Source organism: Durio zibethinus, chromosome 8 (genome assembly GCF_047325235.1).
Source record: "Durio zibethinus cultivar Kanyao isolate XHJ-2024 chromosome 8, ASM4732523v1, whole genome shotgun sequence".
Lineage (NCBI taxonomy): Eukaryota > Viridiplantae > Streptophyta > Magnoliopsida > Malvales > Malvaceae > Durio > Durio zibethinus.
The window spans coordinates 1,898,152-1,911,394 of NC_143169.1; the positions used below are offsets into that span (position 1 = coordinate 1,898,152).

The 13,243-nt window shown below is 35.0% G+C and overlaps 1 pseudogene; it reads left to right on the plus strand.

Annotated features, from left to right (window-relative positions):
- Nucleotides 1–1,014: 1,014 nt before the first annotated feature.
- On the plus strand, nucleotides 1,015–9,253 carry LOC111278390 (putative disease resistance protein At1g61300 pseudogene; annotated as a pseudogene).
- Nucleotides 9,254–13,243: the final 3,990 nt, after the last annotated feature.

Consider the following 13,243-nt stretch of genomic DNA (forward strand, 5'->3'; position numbering starts at 1 on the left):
AATTGAACCTTTTCATTTATTATTAATTAATTTTAAATTTTTAAATTGCATGTTTAACACAAATCACAGTTCAATGAAATGCTGAAAATTAAAGGAGGCTGTTGAGGCTTTAACCCCTTGTATCACAGTCCATTGTAACAACTAAAAATTAAAATTTCTTACCAGCTCGCTGGATATCATCTGTAATAACTAATACTTTGTTACTTCTCAAATACTCAAAAGTGTAGAAAGTATATGTATCAATAGTTCATCAAATATAAATTTTTATTTTTTATATTATCTTTTAAAAATAATATTCTAAATCTCATTCTACCATATATGAATAACTAAAACTCATAATGTCTTTTAAATTGGTTAAATTTCATTAAACAAGTATTATGTTAGAGTTAATGAATAACTAAATTTCATACTACCATATGCGTTGGTAACTTTGATTCTAATATCATTCAAATTTCAAAATGTTTGACAAGTAAGAATTATCTTTTTAATCATTTGATTCTCCTTTTGAACTCCCTCTTCAAAACCAAAACCATCTATGGGTAACATCTTTTCAACCACACCTTCATGTATTGTATGATCAATGAAACTAATTGTTTGATATAAACAAGGAAACTAGTTCAATAGAGAATTACAAATTGCAATTATAAAATGATGAAAAATATTAAAAGCAACTTCTGAGTCGTTTCTCTACCAACTTCTGAATCTTTGCAATTCCTACATGCAACCAAAGATTGGAGTCAATAGTCAATATTACTCCATTTTAAAAATTAATACCCTACCAACGGAAATTGAAATGAACTGATCAATCAGGAAAGAACACCCATCACATCTATCACTTTGGAAATTTGTATTATTGTTGTTACTTATAATAATTTATCGACATGACATTAAATTAATAACTATGCTTTTTTTTTTCACGTATAATGACAAGAAACAAAAAGTTTTAGTTACAACCAGGATGAAAGCTCAACTCAATCATCAATTTTCAAAGATTGATTACTTCATTTTCTTGCCAATTTTATGGCTTAAGGAGCTCTTTCATCAAACAAATGATCTCTAGACATCTCATTCTTTTGCTCCATTTTCATTGATAATTCTAAAAGGATCCTTGTTCTTTCTCCCTTTCATCAATCACTCCTCCACCTCTCTCTGTTCATTTGAATTTTCTGGTTTTGTGTTCATTAAGTCTAAAACTACTTCCTTAAGATCTACCATAATCTATATGGGCAATATTTTCTCGATTCAATTGTCATGTGATACAATAATCACCCGCTGCTGGGATTGTGTTGCTGGACAAGCAATCTACACACGCCATCTTGAAGAAAACCTTAAAGACTTGAAGACAGCACTGGACGAATTAAAGGCCCGAAGGAATGATGTGATGAGGAAGGCCACAATCGCTGAACAACAAAATTTGATGCCGTTGGACGAAGTTCGAAGGTGGCTTTCAAGGGCCGAAACTATGATAGATGAAGTTGATGCACTGCTTATTGATGGTCCTGAACAATTCAATAAATTATGTGTGGGAGGCTGTTGTTCCAATAATTACAAATCTACCCTTAGTTTTAGCAAAATAGTGGCCAAAAGACTCCTTGATGTTAAGGATCTAAAGAACAACGGAGCTTTTGAAGCCGTAGCTACAGAAGTACAGCTCCAGTGGTTGAAAGCCCTATTGACTCTTTCGTAGGCTTGGAATCCGTCTACAATAAGGTCTGGAGTAACATTGAAGAAAAACATATGGCCATTATTGGCATATATGGTGTTGGAGGAGTTGGCAAGACTAGGCTCTTGACTGAAATCAACAACAGGATTGGTGTTTCGTCTGGTGGATTTGATATGGTTATTTGGGTGGTGTTGTCTAAAGGATTTTATATTGGAAGGGTCAAGATGACATTGCAAAGAGGATAGGCCTTTATAGTGGACAGTGGACCGATGAAACTCCTGAAGAGAAAGCTATAGACATCTTCAGGGTTTTGAGAGAGAAGAAATTTATATTGTTGTTAGATGACATATGGGAAAGAGTTGATCTATCTATGGCAGGGATACCTCTTCCTACCCAAGAAAATGGTTCCAAACTAATTTTCACAACTCGTTCTTTTGACGTGTGTTGCCAAATGAGAGCTCATAAGAAGATTAAAGTGCCATGTTTGCCAGAAGAAAGGCTTGGAAATTGTTTGAGGAACATGTTGGGAAAGATATGCTTGATAGTCATCCAAATATTCGTGAGCTAGCTCAAGAAGTGGCCAAAGAATGTGGAGGACTACCTCTTGCACTCATCACCATCTGTCGTGCCATGGCTTGCAAGAAGACACCTGAAGAATGGAAATACGCAATTGAAGTCTTGAAGAGATCGGCTAATTTGTGTTTCCAAACATGGGCGAGGAGGTATACCCACTTCTAAAATTTAGTTATGATAGTTTGCCAAATGACATTTTTCGGTGTTGCCTTTTATACTGTAGTATGTTCCCAGAAGATCTGCATGTTGCTAAAGAAAGGCTTATAGATTACGGGATAGGAGAAGGTCTTATGGATGAACATGACAACATAAATCTAACTCGAAATCAAGGCCATCACATCACTGGATCTCTCATTCATGCATGTTTATTGGAAGAAGTAGGTTATCGGTCTATAAAAATGCATGATGTGATTCGTGGCATGACTTTGTGGATTGCATGTACATGCGAAGCACAGAAATGGAAGTTTTTTGTGCAAGCAGGTTATCAATTGACTAAGGTGCCAGAGTTTGGGAAATGGAAAGGTATACGGAGAATGTCATTGATGCAAAACAAGATTGAAAATCTAATAGAAGCACCTAAATGTCCTGATCTCCAAACTATGTTTCTCGATTTTAATCAGTTGAAGGTGATCCATAATAACTTCTTCCAATTTATGTGTGGCCTAAAAGTTCTAAGCTTGAGAGAAAATAAAGGTATAAGAGAATTTCCAGAGGCAATTTCAAAACTGGTATCTCTAGAATATTTGGATCTATCACGGACAGGAATAAGACAGCTACCAACTGAACTGAAGGCTTTAGAAAAGCTGAAATATTTGAAGTTGGAGTACTTACATAACAGCATCACGATCCCAAGAGGGTGGATATCTGGTTTCTCAAAGCTACAAACGTTGAGAATGATTGGTTCTTTTCCTTTCTATAAAGAGACTGTGGAAGATAACAGTAATGAATGCTTGGAAGAACTGCAGTGCTTGAACCACTTGATTGCGTTGACTGTGTCAGCAACAAGTGCCTTTGCTCTTGATAGATTTTTGAGTGCTGAAATATTACACAGCTGCACTGAAGCGATTGGCCTTCACTCTTTCAAGGACTCAAAACAATTGAATATTTTATCTTTAGCGAATAACGGGAGTCTAAATTATTTACTACTTCAGAACTGTGAAAGCTTGGAAGAAGTGAAGACTGATTGGGAAGGGGAAGGCAGAATGATCAAAGGATCCATCCAAATTCAAATCTCTACGATTGCAACTCAACCATGCTTTCAAAGCCTTGAGAATGTAGTCATATCCAATTGTTTAAAATTGAGGGACATAACATGGCTAATGCTGGCTCCAAATCTGAGGCTTTTAGGTGTATGGGATTGCAACAAAATGGAAGAAATAATCAATGAGATAAAATTGAGTCAGGTGGCAAAGCTGGTAGGAACTTTAAGCCCATTTGCAAAACTCAAAGATGTTAGGAAAATGGGGTCTAGTCCCATGTAAGTGGTTTTGGACCAAGTAAAGGCCATGGGCCTTGATCTTTTATTTTACACAGAGCCCTAGCTACTTAATAAAAAAGAGGTGGGGTTGCTTTAGGTGTGTGTCGAAAACCAAGCAGAGAAAGAAAAAAAGCCAGGAAAAGCAGAGAGAGAAAAAAGAGAAGGGAGAGTTAGTTGAACGGAAGTCGATCCGTGGTCCGATTGAGTTAGAACCTTGTCAGGAGGTTTATGATTCAGAGTTCTACATTCTAAACGGTGAAGATTGGGTTTGAAGCTCTCTAGGAACAAATCCAGGGTGTATTTGTTGAGTCACTTATTTAGTGAGATTTCTCCAATTGTTTCTCTAGTTGTTGATTAGCTCTAGTTTTAGCTAGAGAAGAACTTTGTATAACTATTATTTGATAGTGAAGATTTTTCTGGTGGCCCGTGATTTTTTCCCTTTACACTAGAAGGTTTTTCCATGTAAATCTTGGTGTGCTTTATTTTTCCTGCGTATTTGATTATTGATTGTTGTCTATTGCTTCTGTATTGTTGTGATTATTGCTTCAGGCGCAACAAGTGGTATCAGAGCAAGGGTTAGTTTGAGACATTGATATAGAAGCAACCTAGGATAGAAGTAAATTCTGTTTGAGATCATGGAGGGTGATAGAGGTTCCATGATAAAATTGACAGCATCGAATTATTCAATTTGGAAGCCTATGATGGAGGATCATCTATACTGCAAAGATTTGTATGAGCCAGTATTGGGTGATTCGACTAAACCAGTAGATATGAAAGATGAAAGCTGGAAGAAGCTAGGTAGAAAGACGCTGGCTACAATCAGAAAATGGGTTGATATCAGCGTGTTCCATCATGTAGTGTAGGAATCAGATGCTCACATTGTTTGGGAAAAATTGGTAGCATTGTATGAGAGAAAAATAGGTATGAATAAAGTTATGCTTGTTGAAAAGCTTGTAACTTTACAGTACAGGGATGGACGATCTGTTACAGAGCACTTGAGTGATTTTCAAGATATATTTAATCGGATGACTACTATGGAGCTTAAGATAGATGATGAAATGAAGGCATTATTTCTTTTGGGTTCATTGCCAGACAACTGAAATACTCTAGTTGTGATTGTTTTTAATTCAGCTCCTGATTATAAGGTGACATTAGAAATGGTAAAGGACAGTATGCTTAATGAAGAAACAAGACGAAAAGATGTAGACCTTGAGAATCAAGCTCTAGTCACAGAGAACAGGGGTAGAAACATCGATAGAGGTCAAGACTCAAAAGGTCGTGGTAAATCTAAACATAGATCCAAGTCTAGAGGTAAAGTGAAGTGTTTCCATTGTGGTAAGACGGGTCATATAAAACGAAACTATAAAATCTTGAAGCAAGAGCGAAAAGATGAGAAAGGTGAGAGTTCAGATGATAGCAATGTTATAGTAGTGAATTCAAATAGTGATTCAGTTACTTTGATTTGTACACATGGTGATTGCAATCATGTTAGTGATCCCAGCATTGAGTGGATAATTGACATAGGAGCGGCATATCATTATGTTCCTAAGAGAGAGTTGTTTACAACTTACAAAGCAGGAGACTTTGGTTGTACCAAGATGGGAAACAAGAGTGTATCACAGATTGTTGAGATTGGTGATATTGTTGTACAAACTAGTACAGGCTGCATGTTGACTTTGAGGGATGTCAGACACATTCCAGATATGAGAATGAACTTGCTTACTATTAATGTCCTTGATAAGGAGGGATATGAAAGTCGACAAAAGAATGGACAATGGAAGCTTTTCAAAGGATCTATGGTAGTTGCAAGGGGAAAACTATATTGCACAATGTATAAGACATGGATGCAATTGAACGGTAACCAGGTAAATACCGTTGAAAATGATGCTTCAGCAAACTTGTGGCACAGGAGGCTGGCACACATGAGTGAAAAAGGGTTACAGGTTTTGGCAAGGCACTCTCTCATTCCCTTGACCAAAGGTATGTCTCTTGATTCATGTAATTATTGTTTGTTTGGTAAGCATCATAGAGTTTCTTTTCGTAAAAGTTCTCAGAGAAAAGAAAATAAATTGGAATTAATTTATTCTGACGCATGTGGTCCCATTGAGGTTGAGTCATTAGGTGGTAGCAGATATTTTGTTACTTTTATTGATGATGCTTCACATAAGACTTGGGTGTATATATTGAAATACAAAAGTCAAGTACTGCAGTATTTTTAAAAATTTTATGCCATGGTTGAAAGGATGATAGGGTTACCCTTGAAGTGTATTCGAACTGATAATGGTGGGGAATACACATCTAAAGGCTTTAAAGAGTATTGCTCAAAGCATGAGATCAAGCATGAGAGGACAAAACCTGGAACACCGCAGCATAATGGTATAGCTGAAAGAATGAATCGCACCATTGTGGAAAAAGTCAGATGTATGTTGAGGATGGTAAAATTACCAAAGTCATTTTAGGGTGAAGCAGTCAACACAGCTTGTTATTTACTTAACAGGTCACCATCAGTTCTTTTGGGCTTTGACATTTCAAAAAGAGTGTGGACAGGGAAAGATACTTCATATTCTCACTTGAAAGTTTTTGGGTGTAAAGCATTCATGCATGTGTCAAAAGAGCAGAGATCAAAGCTTGACAGTAAAGCTACACAGTGTGTGTTTGTAGGATATGGTGATGAGGAATTTGGCTACATGGTATGGGATCCAGTAAAGAGAAAGGCAGTCAGAAGCAGGGATGTGGTCTTTCATGAAAAAAAAACCATAGCAGACTTTGAAAAAAATGAGAAGACTACACAGGTTACTATTAAATGTGATGTTTTAATACCGACAGAGATTTCACAAGAAAGAGCCATAGATGGTGAAAATGAGCAAGAAACAGAACTTGAGGATATGAATGAGCCAGTTACAGTTGGTGATGAGCCAAATGCTATTAGTTTTAAGCAGGGAGAGCAATCCTCTCTACCTGAGAGTGTTGAGCAGGGAGAGCTACCTTCAGCATCAAGTGATGTAGAGTCTCAGCCCAGGAGATCTACTAGAGAGCGCAGGCCATCTACCAGGTATCCAAGTTCAGATTTTATTTTAGTTATCAGTGAAAGGGAGCCAGAAAGCTTTCAAGATGTGTAGGCTACTCCGGATAGAGAGCACTAGTTAAAAGTAATGAAAGAAGAGATGGAGTCATTACAAAAGAATGGTATTTATGATCTTGTTAAACTTCTAACAGGGAAGAGGCCATTAAAGAATAAATGGGTGTTCAAATTGAAAAAGGATGGTGACAAACTAGTGAGGTACAAAGCTCGATTGGTAGTAAAAGGTTTTTCTAAAAAATCAGGCATCGATTTTGATGAGATTTTTGCTTCAGTTGTAAAAATGAGTTCTACTCGAGTGTACTAGGATTGGCAGCTAGTTTGAATCTTGAACTTGAGCAACTTGATGTTAAAACTGCATTTTTGCATGGTGATTTACATGAGGACATTTATATGAATCAGCCTGAGGGTTTTGAAGTGAAAGGGAAAGAGCACTTAGTTTACAAATTGAAGAAAAGCTTGTATGGCTTAAAACAAGCTTCGCGATAGTGGTACAAGAAGTTTGATTCTTTTATGGTGAGTCATAGCTATAAAAGAACAGCAACGAATTCTTGTGTGTATGTTAAACAATTTCCTAATGGTAACTTCATTATCCTATTATTATATGTTGATGATATGTTGATTGTAGGACAAGATGCTAGTATGGTTTACAGGTTGAAAGAACAATTGTCTAAGTCCTTGGATATGAAAGATTTAGGTCCAGCAAAGCAGATTTTTGGTATGGACATTATCCGAGATAGGAGAGCTGAAAAGCTGTGGTTGTCACAGAAAAGTATGTTGAACGAGTGCTTGGTAGATTCAACATGCAATATGCTAAATCAGTTAGTAGTTCACTTACCAACCATTTTCATCTAAGTAAGAAATCTTATCCAGTGTCTAAGAAAGAGCAACTAGCTATGTCTAGTATTCTTTATTCTTCTGCAGTCAGTTTTTGAATGTATCTTATGGTTTGTACAAGGCCTGACATTGCTCATGTAGTTGGTGTAGTGAGCAAATTTCTTTCTAATCCAGGGAAGGTTCACTGGAAAGCAGTGAAATAAATTTTTAAATATTTGAAGGGTACCTAAAAAATGTGCTTGACTTATGGAGTTTCACAACCAGTTCTAGAAGGGTTTACTGATGTTGACATGACAGGTGATCTTCATAGTAGAAAATCTACTTCAGGATATTTGTTCACTTTTACAAGAAGAGCTATATCTTGGCAATCTAAATTACAAAAGTGTGTTGCTTTGTCAATTACAGAGGCTGAGTATATTGCAACAATCAAAGCATGTAAAGAAATGCTTTGGATGAAACGTTTTCTTCTTGAATTGGAGTTGAATCAGAAAGAGTATGTGGTATTTTGTGATAGCCAGAGTACTTTAGATTTGAGTAAGAATACCATGTACCATGCTAAAACAAAGCACATTGATGTTAGATATCATTGGTTACGTTCAGTGATTGAAGAACAGCAGATGTTATTGAAGAAAGTCCATACTGATAAGAATGTAACAGATATGTTGACTAAGATACTTCCCAGGGAAAAGCTTGAGCTTTGCAGTAACTTGGTCGGAATGAGTTCCCTGGCCAAGGTAAGTTCCAAATGAAACTGCTATGGTGATGAATCTCCTCCTAATGGGGCTGGAGGGGGAGATTGTTAGGAAAATGGGGTCCAGTCCCATGTAAGTTGTTTTGGACCAAGTAAAGGCCATGGGCCTTGATCTTTTATTTTATACAGAACCTTAGCTACTTAATAAAAAAGAGGTGGGGTTGCTTTAGGTGTGTGTCGAAAACCAAGCAGAGAAAGAAAAAAAGCCAGGAAAAGTAGAGAGAGAAAAAAAAGAAGGGACAGTTGGTTGAACGAAAGTCGATTCGTGGTCCGATTGAGTTAGAACCTTGTCAGGAGGTTTATGATTCAGAGTTCTACATTCTGAACGGTGAAGATCGGGTTTGAAGCTCTCTAAGAACAAATCCAGGGTGTATTTGTTGAGTCACTTATTTGGTGAGATTTCTCCAATTGTTTCTCTAGTTATTGATTAGCTCTAGTTTTAGCTAGAGAAAAACTTTGTATAACTATTATTTGATAGTGAAGATTTTTTTGGTGGCCTGTGGTTTTTTCCCTTTACCCTGGAGGGTTTTTCCATGTAAATCTTGGTGTGCCTTATTTTTCTTGCGTATTTGATTATTGATTATTGTCTATTGCTTCTGTATTGTTGTGATTATTGCTTCAGGTGTAACAAAAGAACTTACTTTAAGTAATGTACCAGCATTGAAGAGCATTTGCTGGGATGAACTGCCATTCTCATGCATGAAGCACATTAATGTTAATAGCTGCCCAAAGCTGATGAGACTTCCACTCAACTCCAACAGCGTAAAAGGAAACAAAATCAGCATATTGGGAGAGGAAAAGTGGTGGAAAGAGCTTCAATGGGAGGATGAAGATACTCGAAGCACTTTTCTTTCCTCTTTCATGGCATTTTAAATTAAAAAGACTACAAAATGTATGAAATTGCAAATTAATCTTACTTGTACCTTCCTCTCTGTTATTGTTGCTTTCAAACTTGTTGTGTCACAATTAGCCTTTGTCGTTGTCCTCTGATTAACTGCATGTTTTTGCTGAATCTTTGTCATTTGGTAAGTAATTGCAGCTTTCGCAAAAGGCATGTTTTTTTTAGAAGATCTGATTTTCATTTATTCTTGAAAAATAATGTAGATGTGAAGCGAGACAATTTTTAGTACTGATATCCTCAGGGATGCTTGATGTGGCTACTTGTACCCTTTCTGAAGGGAACAAGACAATAAAGCACCATGTACCAACTGCTGCTCCTTTCAATTAACAGATTTATGAATGACTTTAAAGCTCGTTTGTGTGAACCAGAAAATTATTAAGTTCATTGTGATCGTCGTGGTATTGATTTAAATTACTTGTTCCTCAGTTGGATTGGGTTGCTTGTAACATGATTGCATTTCTGCTTTAGTCTGTTGGTTTGTCTGTAAAACAGATTCGTCATGATGAATGACATTTTAATCATCAGAAAACAGATTAGGGATTTTCTCTGCTTGTGTAACGTACTTCATCATCAGGCAATACAGGGCTTGAAACTAGAATTTAATCTTTATGATACTTTAAAATGAGAATTAATCATGCGGTTAATTATGATCCAAGAAATAAAGCAAGAACTTTCCAAGTTTACAATTACAATGAGAAATAACCATAGACACCTAATTTGTCTGGGGTATATTTGGATTGATTTTGCAAATAAATAATAAAATAATAAAATAATAAATAATAAAAAAATAGGTAGTTGAGTTTGTGTGGAATTGTTGGAACTGGTTTGAAAAGTTAGAGTTGGATTTAAAGTTAGAATTCAAAGAAAATTGGGATTGATTTCTGGATTGCAGTTCTCAGATTTAAAACCCTATAAATACATGACCACGCAGATTACACAATCACAAAAAAAAAAAAAAATAGAGAAAGAGGTAAAAATTAGAGAAAGCAGTCAAAAAACTTTTTCGAAGATTTTTTGGAGTTTTAAAAAATTCTGTTTTTGGAAAAATCTAGAAAATTCCTAGATTTCAATAATTTTTTTCAGTTTTTGTCTCAAGCTGAGCTAAGTCGAGCCGCTTTTTAAGCCATTCCAACTTTTCTTCCTGCAGTCGAGTCGAGCCTTCAGCCGCTGAGCCGAGCAATTTTTCTATTTGATATTTTTTATTAATTTATTTTATTTATTTTCATAATATTTTTGCATGATTAAATTTAGGAGAAATAAAAAATGCAAAATTTAATAAAATAAAATTTTGAGAATAAATAATAATTATATAATAATGAAATTTTTAGAAATTTCAAATGATAAATTTTTATAAAATTTCTAGGTAAAAATTTTGTCTAAATTTATCTCAAATGTTAGAATAATTTAGATAAAATTTTAATAACAATAATTAATATTAATTTTCAATCAAAAAAAGAGAAAAGAAAAGAAAAGAAAAATAAAAAAAATAAAATTTGGTTGAAAATATTTGATAATTATCCAATGATGAAATTTTTAGAAATTTCAAATGTAAATTCCTAAGAAATCTCTAGGTGAGAAATTTCTTTGAATTTGTCCCAAATGGTGGAAGAATTTAAATGAAATTTCAAGAAAAATAATTTTCATATTATTTTCCTTTAAGAAAAAAAGAAATAAAGAGAATTTTTAAATAAGCCCAAATGGTAGAAAATTTAGAAATTCCAAACAAAAAAAATTCTAAATTAACCAAAATGGTGAAAAATTTAGAAACTCAAAAAAATAAATAAAAAGAATTTCTAAATGGGCCCAAATGGTAAAATAATTAGATATATTTTCAAATAAAAAAACTGAATCGAAATAAATGATTTTTCGATGACGGAGCCTCTTCAAGGAAACAAATGGAATCATTAAATACTCTTGAGGTGAGAAAATATTCTTAAGAATTTTGTCAAATTGATGGAGAATCTTAAAAGTTATTTTCAATATTCAACATAAAAATTAAAACCATTAGAATCAAGACCGTATGATAAATTTAAAATAAAATGGTACCATCATTTGGATGGGCATGTAGGGATGCTATAACCTTTCTCACATGTAATCGAACTCTCGAATCCTATTTTGGTTAGCATACCTAAACCTATTCTTTTAGGGACCCTTAGTCAAGCTTAGGAGCTCCTTAAAAGGATAGATTCATTAGGTCGCCAATCAAACTTAGATAAAAAAGATTGGTGGCAACTCCATTTTATTAAGTCTAACTATAGATTTATGAATCTATATGTTTTGACAGTTTGGCTACTCCATTGGGGATGCCATAGAGATTTAAGCCATAAACTTTTAAATTTATCCTATCCTTTGGTCTAATGATTTTAAATTGTAATGATTTATGTTATCTGTTTACTAACATTTTTGTTTTTTTTGTCTTTTATTTTTGGGGCATGAAACTTATATGTTTCTTCACATACACTATCACATGCATTTGCATTACATGAGCTCTATTCACAGGCTTCGTCCCTCTTAGGAAGGAGTAAAATACCTATGCTCTCATGAGATAGTAATCTCCGTAATGGCTAGCGAAATACTCCCACTCAAATCGAATCCTTTCCGTTGGTAGCTTGTGATGGGTGAGGATTGGATTGCCTTACTAGTTTGTGATGGACTATGATGTAAGAAACAATTTGAGAACCTTTAGCGGTCAAAGTCACCTAACCCTATATATAGTTCACACTTAAGAGGTCAATCCTAAAATAGAGCCTTTCTTACCCAGTGATAAATGGATCATGAAATTAGGACACAAGAAAGAATAATTTGCGATCTAACCATTTTGTTCTTTTGACTATGTGCATTTGCATTCGCATGTCATGCATCATTTTCATTGTCATATGTAACATTGTATATTTGTATCATTTTCATATTAGATACAAATTCCATTTATGCATCAACATATCATGCATAAAACATAGCAAATCATTTCTAGTGACACAATTATGGTACTCAAGGTTCAAAGATAGCTCCACCAAGCAAGGACTTCACTCACCATTTTAATGCAAGGGCTCGATCCAGATAAATGGAATAAGAAAATTCCAATCGTCTTGAAAGAATAAAAAAAGCCCAAGAGAAGCTCAAAGGGAAGTTGAACAGGATTCTAAAGTCTTTGAACAAATTAAACAAGGGAAAGGGAATAGAAGAGAATACTAACCAACAGGACCATCTATCATAAGAGATGGTTGACCCCCCTATATCCACCTGGTTTTGGATCACCTTAAGCCCAGTCTACACAAGAGATACCACCACAACAATTCACATGTCCTACATATCCTGAAATGCCATCAGCTTCAAACCCAGGGCATTACCATAACTATATGAATCCCATTTTTAATGTAAAGGCAGTGGAACCAATGTAGGTTTCTGATCTGGATGACCTAAAAAAAAAGAAAGAGAGAATCTGAAAGACATGAAGATTAATATGCTAAAAGAAAGGTTACAAGCTCTGGAAGGAATTGGTTTTTATAGTTCTGTAGATGTTGCTAGACTTTGTCTGGTCCCCGATGTTGTTATTCCTCCTAAGTTCAATGTATAAGAGTTTGAAAAGTACGATAGTGTAAAGTGTCCAAAGACTCACATTACCATGTACTATTGAAAGATGGTAACCCATGCTAATAATGAGAAGTTATTGATGTATATGTTCCAAGATAGCCTTACTGGCTCTATTACTAAGTGATATGTCTAGTTGGATAGGATTCACATTTAGCCCTGGAGTGATATGGCCCATAACTTCATTAGTTAGTATTGACATATCATAAACTTAGCCCCTGATCACCTGTCTTTATAGAATATGGAAAAAAAGGTAATTGAATCATTTAAGGAATATGCTTAGAGCCAGAGGGACATAACTACTCAAGTGTAGCCTTCTTTGACTGAAAAAGAAATCGTAGTGTTATTCATCAGTACTTTAAAATCTTTTTATT